We start from the raw sequence: 11,028 nt of genomic DNA on the forward strand, positions 1-11,028 counted from the left end.
GGAGGTGTGGATCTGTCAGAAGCAATGATAGGCTACTACAATATCCTCCACAAGACAATGAAATGATTCAAGACATTGTTCCATCACTTCATCGACATTGCTGTGGTAAATGCATTCATCCTCCAGGAGGAAATGACTAAGGGCTGTGGACAGACCCCCATGACACAGCTAGCCCTCAGAGCTGCTCATCCGGAAGCTTGCTGACTATGGCACAAAGTCCACTGCAGCACCTTCTGTGCCTTCTACCTCCGTCCCCTCTACTCCTGCCACCAGTGGTGTTCACATACTCAAATTCATAACTGCAAACATGAATGTGGCTCAGGGCCAAAAGGGCACAACTGGGAGGCATCGATGTGCTCTGTGTCACAAGAAATCTCCCATCACCTGCACTACTTGTTGTTACCCTTCGCTTTACAGCAGAAAGAGACTGCTATGGGCATCAGCAGCACGATATTGTGTAGAGGACTAAGGGTCTTCCAAATACAGTCATTCTAATTATTTTTTTACTTTGTTTGTGGTGTGTTCACAGCACTGATATTAGCAGCCACTGTGGGCTGCTAACTTTATCTTAAATATTTCACCTCTGTGATTGGAGTACCTTTTATTTAGGGAAGCTAATGATCCATCATTTATGACATTCCTGGGAGTTTGGAAACTTGTAGTTTTTCATTTTTGTATGTTCTATATAGTTATTTTCTTGAAAATGTATCAATTTACCAATTCAGCAACTTGGGTACATTTGGGCAACTCGTGTGAGACACCTGGGTGACTTCATAATAAATGTAATGTAGCTCGCTGATTCTTGAAGTTATCAGTCTGAAACTTTGCACGTATACTGTTGTCCACTTGTGGACACCATTTATATTACCTTCAGCATCCTATCTGAATGTGTGGCTTTTCTTGTTTATGTCAAAGATGATGCAGCACAAATAAAAATATAAAACATGTTTTTTTTGTTTTTATCTTTTACCAGATCTATTGTGTTATGTTCTCCGATATTAATTTCCCATTTCCACAATGTGAAAGTGTTTCCTTTCAAATTCTATAAATAATATGCACATCCTTGCTTCCAGTCCTGAGCTACATGCAGTTAGATTTGGGTATGTCATTTTATTGAAAAAGGCCTGATCCTTAAGCGGTTATTAACCGACTTGCCTAGTTAAAGTTTAAATAAAAAAAATAAAAAAAGGTACTGTTAAAATCCTTTTAAAAAATATTTTATTTATTTTTACCCCTTTTTCATGGTATCCAATTGTTTTAGTAGCTACTATCTTGTCTCAGCGTTACAACTACGAGCTCGGGAGAGACAAAGGTTGAAAGTCATGCGTCCTCCGATACACAACCCAACCAAGCCGCACTGCTTCTTAACACAGCGCGCATCCAACCCGGAAGCCAGCTTCACCAATGTGTCGGAGGAAACACCGTGCACCTGGCAACCTTGGTTAGCGCACACTGCGCCCGGCCCACCACAGGAGTAGCTGGTGCATGATAAGACAAGAATATCCCTACCGGCCAAGCCCTCCCTAACCCGGACGACGCTAGGCCAATTGTGCATTGCCCCACGGACCTCCCGGTCGCAGCCAGTTACGACAGAGCCTGGGCACGAACCCAGGGTCTCTGGTGGTACAGCTGGCGCTGCAGTACAGCACCCTTAACCACTGCGCCACCCGGGAGGCCCCGCTGTTAAAATCCTGACGGGTTGCATCACCGCCTGGTATGGCAACTGCTCGGGCCTCCGACCGCAAGGCACTACTGAGCGAAGTGCGGATGGCCCAGACATCACTGGGGCCAAGCTCCTGCCATCCAGGACTTCTATACCAGGCGGTTTCAGAGGAAGGCCCTAAAAATTGTCAAAGACTCCAGCCACCCTAGTCATAGACTGTTCTCTCTGCTACCGCACGGCAAGCGGTACCGGAGCGCCAAGTCTAGGTCCAAGAGGCTTCTAAACAGCTTCTACCCCCGAAAGCCATAAGACTCTTGAACATCTAATCAAATGGCTGCCCAGACTATTAAAAAAAAATTTAAACTATTTTTCTTAAAACTGTATTATTGGTTAAGGGCTTGTAAGTAAGCATTTCGCTGTAAGGTTGTATTCGGCACACCTTTGGCAGTGATTTCAGGTGTGAGTCTTTCTGCGTAAGTCTTGTTTTTTTTTACATTCTTCAAGCTCTTCAAGTTGGTTGCTGATCATTGCTTAGACAGCCATTTTCAAGTCTTGTCATATATGTTCAAACCGATTTAAGTCAAAACTGTAACTAGGCCACTCACGAACATTCAATGTCGTCTTGGTAAGCAACTCCAGTGTATATTTGTCCTTGTGTTTTAGGTCATTGTCCTGCTGAAAGGATATTTTTTTCTCCCAGTCTCTGTTGGAAAACAGACCGAACCAAGTTTTCCTCTAGGATGTCAACTGTCCTTAGCTCTATTGCGTTTATTTTTATCCTAAAAATCACCCTAGTCCTTGCCGATGACATGCATACCCATAACATGATGCTGCCACCACGCTTGAAAATATGAAGAGTGGTACTCAGTGATGTGTTGTGTTTGCCCCAAACATAACACTTTGTATTCAGGACAAAGTTAATTTCTTTGCCACATTTGTTGTAGTTTTACTTTAGTGAATTATTGCAAACAGGATGCATGTTTTGGAATATTTTTATTCTATACAGGCTTCCTTCTTTTCACTTTGTCCTTTAAGTTAGTATTGTGGAGAAACTACAATATTTTTGATCCATCCTCAGTTCACCTATCACAGCCATTAATCTCTGTTTTAAAGTCACCATTGGCCTCATGGTGATATCCCTGAGCGGTTTCCTTCTCCTCCGGCAACAGAGTTAGGAATGACAACTATCTTTGTAGTGATTAGGTGTATTGATACACCATCCAAAGTTATAATAACTTCACCAAGCTCAAAGGGATATTCAATGATCCATCCATCCATAGGTGCCCTTCTTTGCGTGGCATTGGAAAACCTCCCTGGTCTTTGTGGTTAAATCTGTGTTTGAAATTCACTGCTCGACTGAGGGATCTTACAGATAGTGGAGTAGAGGTAGTCATTCAAAAATCATGTTAAACACTATTACTGCACACAGTAAGTCCATGCTACTTATTATGTGACTTGTTAAGCAAAGCTTTACACCTGAACTTATTTAGGTTTGCCATACCAAAGGGGTTGAATACTTACTGACTCAAGACATTTCAGCTTTTAATTTTTAATTAAGTTAAGTTGTACAAAAGTTGACAGTTCTTGTTCAATGCACTGCCAAATAGCACTGCCATATTGGGCAAGAACATTGTTAAAAGATAGTTCTCATTTGTAATTGCACTACATTTCTGACAAAAAGAAGTTGAAAACTTGTGCATTTTATTTATTTATTTACCCACCAAGTACAAGATTCTAATCCTTATTGGGTAAAACAGTATTATTCCTCCCATTTTCAATTATTTAATTTCCTCATTGTCATGCATCATCCTGGCCACATACTTAACAGTTTGGCCTGTCAATCAAGCACTGTGGGTGGGATTGTAAGGGCAGGAGCATGATATTTGTGAGTCAGTTGGTAGGGTTTCAGATCTGTCAATTGATCACTATGTGGTGTCCATATGTTTTAATGAAGGGCTGTTCCACAGGGCCCATGAGGGAATCCCAAGGTAGCCTGGCAGGTAGGAGTGTTGGGCCAGTAACCGAAAGCTTGCTGGATCGAATCACCGAGCTGACAAGGTAAAAATCTGTCGTTCTGCTCCTGAGCAAGGCAGTTAACCCACTGTTCCCTGGGCATTGATGATGTAGCTGTCGATTAAGGCAGCCCCCACACCGCTTTGATTCAGGGGGTTGAGTTAAAGGTAAAATACACATTTCATTTGAATGCATTCAGTTGTACAACTGACTAGGTATTCCCCAACAGGGACCCACAAAGTTGTCTATGTTGGCTTTTATGTGGGTTCATTTTGGGCTTCTTGGGGGGCAAATGTGCTCTTGCCAACAGGGGCTAGGGCTGGGCGATATGGTCAAAATATTATACCACAGTATTAAAAAATAAAAATAAAATACAAAAATGGACTGTATGATGGTATGTTTTTGAATAATAAAAGTTTTACTACTCATAAGAAAAGTAGGTTATCCTAGGGTGGCAACACAGACTCATTGAAATCACTACGAATGTTTCTCCATTCTGATTGGTTGAATTGAACAGTATAAAACAAAACTAATTTCAGCACTTATAAGTTCTGCATTTCCTGCACTCAATTTCAGTGGTGGAAAAAGTAACCAATTGTCATACTTGAGTAAAAGATACATTAATAGAAAATGTAAAAAGTCACCCAGTAAAACACTACTTTGAGTACATTTCTAAAAGTATTTGGTTTTAAATGTACTCAAGTATCAAAAGTAAATGTAATTGATAAAATGTACTTAAGTATCAAAAGTAAAAGTATATATATTAAAAAAAATCATTAAAATTAAGCAAACCAGATGGCACAATTTTTATTTATTTACGGATAGCCAGGGGCACCCTCCAACACTCAGACATAATTTACAAACAAAGCATTTGTGTGTTTAGGGAGTCCTCCAGATCAGATGCAGTAGATGACCAGGGATGTTCTCTTGACAAGTGTGTGAATTGGACCATTTTACTGTCCTGCTAAGCATTCAAAATGTAATGAGTACTTTTAGGTGTAAGGGAAAATATATGGAGTAACAAGTACAGTATTTTCTTTAGGAATGTAGTTGAGTAAAAGTAAAAGTATTAAAGTACAGATACCAACAAAAAAAACAGACTTAAGTAGTACTTGAAAGTATTTTTACACAACTGCTCAATTGAGAGAATTTCCACATTGCCACGTAGGGCTGCACGATATGTGCAAATGATCTAGGATGTATTTTTAAAGAAATGTTACAATTGCAATTTGACTTGCGAATTAGAGCAAAACTGTTGGAATCATGGAAATAGAACGACTATTCGAATTCTATAGTTCAAATATAATAGTGGTCACATTGAATATGGTGTTGTTTGAGATGACAACAAATCAAAATGCCAGGGAGGAGTTATTGTGACAGGGTAAGAACTAAAGTGTTGATACGTTTTTCCTAGGGGACCCTATAAGCATTGGCTACATTGCATGTTCTCTCTTAGCTACGTCATGTAGCTAACATTCTTGCTTTGCATATTCCTCTTTGATTTAGAAGATACTTTTGCACAAACATGCTGATTTAGGTCTACACAATCACTGTTATTATCAGGCTGTATTAGCTAGATATGTTTGCTCTTACTCTGTACATTTATTAGCTAGCTAGATATTAGCATTAGTGGCTAACAATTAGCATCTCACAAGATTTAGGGCAACTTGCTAAAAAAAGACAAACTAGCTGTTTGCTGATATAAAGAAACACAAACTAAGTGTAATTATAGAAAGCTAGTGGATTTATATTAAAGAAGCAAAGTGAAAACAGCATTGTTGTTTCGCGGTTGAGGAACATCAAATGCTCTCTTTGAGTGATGGGGCATGGCTAGGTCTGTGTGGAAAGTGGCACGGCGAGAAAGAGCAGAGGGAGATGATTCAAGTAGTGAAGTAAACAATAAAAATTGACATTATACATACCGTATCACATTTAGCAAAACAAAACACTCAAATAACGGTATAAAAGGAAAAACTCAAACCGGTCCCTGCTTCAATACCGGTATATCATAAAATACGGTATACCTGCCAGCCCTAACAGGGGCCCCAAGTTAAGGACCCACAAAGTTTGGTCCTCATGATCCATGTTGGCTCCACGTGGTTGCCATGTTGGGATTTATTTGGGTTAATGTTGGGCTTCGTAAGTTGCAAACAAGGGTCCCAGGTGTTTACCCAAATGGGTTACATCTGGGTATAGGATGGGTGTCTAGTGAGACCTACAGAATATGGGCAATAAGTAGGCTGTAAATGTGATTTTCAATTGGGATGACCACCTGGGACCAACCTGGGTTTGTTCTGTCTCCATACAGGTCCCAGATGCTGCTGCCCAAACAAGCTTTAAGAGATGACAAAATCATAGTTTTCTTTATAAAATAAATAGTTTATTCATATCACATGCTCAGATCATATGCAATGCAAGAAATCTGATTAAAGGGAAAAATCTATCAAATCACAAATGTACATATTGTATACAGTGTAAGGAAATCAATGCCAAAAATGTGAATACCAGCAGTGAAGTTCAAGATTGCTGTACTGAAAGTATTCTGTGTTCCCCAATCCTGGTCCCAAAGGGATGCACATTTTTGTTGTTGTTCTAGCACTTATTAAATTCAAAGGCTTGATAATGAGTTGAATTAAGTGTGTGTGTGATACAGCGAAAACTAAAAAGTGCACCCTTTTGGGTCCTCTGGACCAGGATTGAGAAACACTGCAGTATAGAGCAATAAGTGTGATGATGCAAATGATATGCAGATGGGGATGTCCAAATTCTCTTTTCGCCTCCTTTTAAAAAAAGGTCAAAGGTAATTGAGAGACGGCTGGGAGAGTGAACGTGGACGGAAATGTGCTTGTATAAAATAAGAAGCTCCTTCTCCACTCGCGCATCAGGCAAATTATGTAAATGTTAAAATAAAATGTTTAAAAAGTGATAAAAACAAATGAATTTAGTTGTGCAAAAAATATTTGTGTGCATGCTTTTCTCCTCTGACAATACAACAGCTGATACAAAGGGGGTGTGGCAGATATCAAAACTATTTCGCTTTAGGAAACCCTTGTGCTTCCAAGCCAAAAGGAGGCTATCGAGGAGGGGAGGACTGTCTTCCATTTTCCTACTAAATTGACACACTCGATCACTCAGAGTGTTTACAACATATATTTGTAGAAAAAAAAAGAGTGAGCAGTGGCGCAAATGAGAGCCACTAGCCACCGCTTACTCCTTATCTCCCTACAGTGCAGTTGCGCAAATCAGTTTTATTCCAGATGGTGTCAACATTTTATTTGAGTAGAATGACTTAGTCACCAGAGGTCATTCTACAAAACATTTTTTTTAATCCCTAGCATTGCCACCGCTGATGACAAAAAGAAAATCCCAGCAAAACATGCTTAAAAGTATACATTTGATATCACGGATGGACAGTCTGTCACGAGAAGGATCAGAGGACCAATATGCGGCGTGGTAAGTGTCCATGGTTCTTTTAATAAGAAATACTTACAAAAACAATAAAACGGGAAACGAACGAAAACAGTACCGTGTGGTGAAACAGACACGGAAATAATCACCCACAAAATACCCAAAGAACATGGCTGCCTAAATATGGTTCCCAATCAGAGACAACGATAAACACCTGCCTCTGATTGAGAACCAATCTAGGCAACCATAGACTTACATAAACACCTAGAATGAACACAACTCCATAACACTACAAAAAACCCTAGACAGTACAAACACCCTAGAGGAAACAAAAACAATACATCACCCATGTCACACCCTGGCCTAACCAAAATAATAAAGAAAACAAAGATAACTAAGGCCAGGGCGTGACACAGTCCTTGTATGCATAGCACTGTCTATGTTCTTTTCTCAATTAGGTTTGCTAAACTCCCTCAGCTATTGAACAAAATAGTGGTGGCCGATGGCCCCAAATTATCATTGGGCATGCAAACATAGTAGAAACATAGTAGGAAAAGGGGTACAACAGAACACAGGCCTGCACCATGCTGTGAAGCGTGGGAGCGTGTGGATTTCCTCATCCTTCTCGCCAGCCGTGATTTTGGGAAGCTCCATGGTAAGAAACGTGACTGTTCCTGGTGAAACAATGTCCTATCCTGGAGCTTGAGTAAATTACATTACTAAGCTGCATTCGAATGTACTATGCCAGGACATGGACATCAATTCTATCGTAGTCCATGTGGGTTTTAATGACATTATGAAGGGCAGCTCTGAACAGTTGAAACTGGATTTCAAAGAGCTGACAGACTCTCTGCTAGACACTAATAAAATAACCAGTATATCTGGCCCTGTGTCCTCTGAATCGTGGCATTTAACACTTTAGCGGGATTATTTCTCTACACAACTGCCTATGTAACTATTGCAGCTCAATGGGTGTAACTTTTGTTGACAATCTCAATACCTTTTGGAAACAAAACACGTTTTAAAAGGAGGTTGGGATCCATACAAATAATTTGAGTTCCTGGATCCTTTCACAGCAATATAAGGCTGCGTTCTGACAATGACTTATCAATGACCCAAGCCCAGCTCAATTAATCCCTACCATTGTTTCTATGATGACTCAGCAACACAATGTAACTTCATTCTAACTGCCCCGAATGACTCGGCTGATGCTACAGCTATTATATGCAGCAATCATGGGTCTATGAACCCGATTTATGCTGTTAGCACTGAGGCGATGTGAACTAGTAGGAAGTCCACTGTGTGCAGCTCACCCTGCACAGCTCACCCTGCACTGACATAAATAACATGAGAATATCTACTTCTGCTAAGCTTCCCAGTAAAGCAATGAAAACAAGCAAGCACACATGAAAAGCGCTCAAAATAACCCATGCTAACATATGTAGCTTAACAAACAAGGTTCATGAAATTAATAACTTGCTATTAACAGATGACATTCATATTCTGACTGTCTCTGAAACTAATTTAGACAATACCGTTTATGATAGTGTTAGCAATACATTGTTATAACATTCACATAAATGTCAGTGGTGGAGGTGTTGCTGTTTATATTCAGAACCACTGTGAAGATGAGAGGATCTCATGTTAAATACTGTTGAAGTAATATTGCTACAGGTTCATCTGCCTCACTTAAAACCCATTCTTGTGGGAACCAAGTGCTAACAGTCAGAATCTGGATAACGTGTGAAATGCATGTGATAACAGAGAGGTATATTCTCTGGGTGATTTAAATATTGACTGGCTTTCAAAAAGCTGCCCACTCAAGAAAAACCTTCAAACTGTAACCAGTGCCTGCAACCTGGTTCAGATTATTAATAAACCTACCACAGTAGTTACAAACAGCACAGGAATTAAAGCAACATGTATTGATCACATCTTTACTAATGCTGCAGAAATGTGCTTGAAAGCAGTATCCACATCCATCGGATGTAGTCATCACAATATAAAGCAAAAAAAGAACTGTCCTCTCACTGTGAACTGTGTTTATTTTCAGCAAACTAAACGTGTAAATATTTGTATGAACATAACAAGATTCAACAACAGACATACACTGAACAAGTTCCACAGACATGTGACTAACAGAAATGTAATATGTCCCTGAACAAAAGGGGGTCAAAAGTAACAGTCAGTATCTGGTGTGGCCACCAGCTGCATTAAGTACTGCAGTGCATCTCCTTCTCATGGACTCCACCAAATGTTCAATTTCTTGCTGTGAGATGTTAACCCACTCTTCCACCAAGGCACCAGCAAGTTCCCGGACATTTCTGGGGGTAATGGCCTTAGCCCTCACCCTCCGATCCAACAGGTCTCAGATGTGTTCAATTGGATTGAGATCCGGGCTCTTCGCTGGCCAAAGCAGAACACTGACATTCCTCTCTTGCAGGAAATCACGCACAGGACGAGCAGTATGGCTGGTGGCATTGTCTTGCTGGAAGGTCATGTCAGGATGAGCCTGCAGGAAGGATACCACATGAGGGAGGAGGATGTCTTCCATGTAACGCACAGCGTTGAGATTGCCTGCAGTAACAAGCTCAGCCCGATGATGCTGTGACACACTGCCCCAGACCATGACGGACCCTCCACCTCCAAATCGATCCCGCTCGAGTACAGGCCTCGGTGTAACGCTCATTCCTTCAACGATAAACGACCATCACCCCTGGTGAGACAAAACCGCGACTCGTCAGTGAAGAGCACTTTTTGCACTTTTCTTTTTTTACCCCTTTTTCTCCCCAATTTCGTGGTATCCAATTGTTTTTAGTAGCTACTATCTTGTCTCATCGCTACAACTCCCGTACGGGCTCGGGAGAGACGAAGGTTGAAAGTCATGCGTCCTCCGATACACAACCCAACCAAGACGCTCTGCTTCTTTACACAGCGCGCATCCAACCCGGAAGCCAGCCGCACCAATGTGTCGGAGGAAACACCATGCGGCAGGAAAACCAAAATTCCAAAGCCTGGGCCTAATAGAGTATATAAGAGGTCATACAATAAGTTTTGTAGTGATTCCTATGTAGTTGATGTAAAGAATATTTGGTGATCCGTGGTGTGGAATGAGGAGCAAACGGACGTTGCACTTGACACAGTTATGAAATTACTTTTCTCAGTTACTAATAAGCATGCACACATTAAGAACTACACTATGAAACAAAGATAAATGACAAAGAATGATAGTAAAAAAAACTTTGGCACTCCGTCAAGGACACTTTGGGAAAATTGGCAAACTCAGCTCCATCATTCATCGAGTCAGATGGCTCATTCATTATAAACCAGACTGATATTGCCAACTACTTTAATGATTTTTTTCATTGGCAAGATTAGCAAACTTAGGCATGATATGCCAGCAACAAACACTGACACTACACAGCCAAGTACAGTATATCTGACCGAATTATGAAAGACAAGAATTGTAATTTTGTTAAGTCAGTGTGGAAGAGATGAAAAAAATTGTTGTCTATCAACAATGACAAGCCACCGGGGTCTGACAACTTGGATGGAATATTACTGAGGATAATCACGGACGATATTGTCACTCCTATTTCCCATATCTTCAATTTAAGCCTACTAGAAACTGTGTGCCCTCAGGCACGGAGAGAAGCAAAAGTCAATCCACAACCTAAGAATAGTAAAAAAAAAAAACTTAAAATAGCCAAACAGTCAGCCTATTACCAACCCTTAGTAAATATTAGGAAAAAAATGTTTGACCACATACAATGTTATCTTACTGTAAACAAATTAAACAGACTTTCAGCACGCTTATAAAGAAGGATATTCAACAAGCACAGCACATACACAAATTACTGATGATTGGCTGAGAGAAATTGATGATGAAACGATTGTGGGGGATGTTTTGTTAGAGTTCAGTGCCGCTTTTGACATTATCGATC

The sequence above is a fragment of the Oncorhynchus clarkii genome, chromosome 6 (assembly GCF_045791955.1).
Source record: "Oncorhynchus clarkii lewisi isolate Uvic-CL-2024 chromosome 6, UVic_Ocla_1.0, whole genome shotgun sequence".
Classification (NCBI taxonomy): Eukaryota; Metazoa; Chordata; class Actinopteri; order Salmoniformes; family Salmonidae; genus Oncorhynchus; species Oncorhynchus clarkii.